At 61.3% G+C, this 950-nt stretch overlaps 1 protein-coding gene across 1 annotated transcript in view; it reads left to right on the forward strand.

Annotated features, from left to right (window-relative positions):
* BCAN (brevican) overlaps positions 1-950 on the forward strand; it is an 18,453-nt gene that overhangs the window by 15,781 nt on the left and 1,722 nt on the right.

The following is a 950-nucleotide window of genomic DNA, read 5'->3' on the forward strand; positions in this document are numbered from 1 at the left end:
TGGCCCCGGACTTCAACCCCAGCCCTCCACGGTACTTGCCGTGTGACGCTGGAGTAGTCACTGCCTCCCTCTGGGACAAAGACACCGAGGTAGTCTGGATGATCCGAGGTCCTCTTCCATGTCGGCGTCTGAGAGCATGTGGTCACACTCTGGGCTCTTTAGGGCTGAGCCAGGGCGAGCGTTCTGATGAGGTCAGAGGTCATGAGCAAGCACTGCAGAGGGCAGGCTGGGAGAGGAGAGGAGGAGCCCAGGGTGGAGGGTGAGTGTGTGTGTCTTCCCCAGGCCCGAGCTCCACGCCCAGCCAAGGGCCCAGAAGGACGTCAAGGGAGACTACGGGGGCGCTGGAAGGCGCGCTGAGCCCTCCTCCCAGCCCCACGCCAGGTCCCTAGGGGACCAGGTCATGACTTCTGCTGCCCCAGCACCATCCTCACCCCAACCCTCCCTTGCCCCCTGTGCTCTTCCCGCCAAAGGAAGTGACAATATGAGAAGGCTGGGGCTGGAGTCCAGGTGACTGTGCCAGCAGGGGCTTCTGGGAAATATCCAGGAGGCTCCAGCCCAGTCCAGGTCCTCTCTCCCACCCCCCTGGGCCTCAGGGTTTTCCCTCAGGGCGACAGCTAAGTCCCTAAGTGCCTCAGTGCCCTCTCCACCGGCCAGTCTGTCCCCTCCACTCCCCTAGTGCCTCTAGGGGGCACTGTGCCCGTTCATTCTTGATTTTCCAAGGGATGGAGTGCCAGTGAAACCAGCGGGAAATAAAGCTGCGTTTGAGCCCAAACAAGTTCGCTGCTTCTGTGAGCGTGTGTGCGTGTGCGTGTGAGACAGAGAAGTGTGGTTGGGCAGGGCCTGCTAGGCTCAGTAGAGTTTCTGGGGTTATTAGCTGCCGAAGGTCAGAGAAACCCGGGTAGAGGATGGACAGGGACCGGCCCAGAACACTGCCCCGTAAGTGCACTTGG

The sequence above is a fragment of the Tupaia chinensis genome, unplaced genomic scaffold, assembly GCF_000334495.1.
Source record: "Tupaia chinensis unplaced genomic scaffold, TupChi_1.0 Scaffold000438_1, whole genome shotgun sequence".
In the NCBI taxonomy this organism is placed as follows: Eukaryota; Metazoa; Chordata; class Mammalia; order Scandentia; family Tupaiidae; genus Tupaia; species Tupaia belangeri.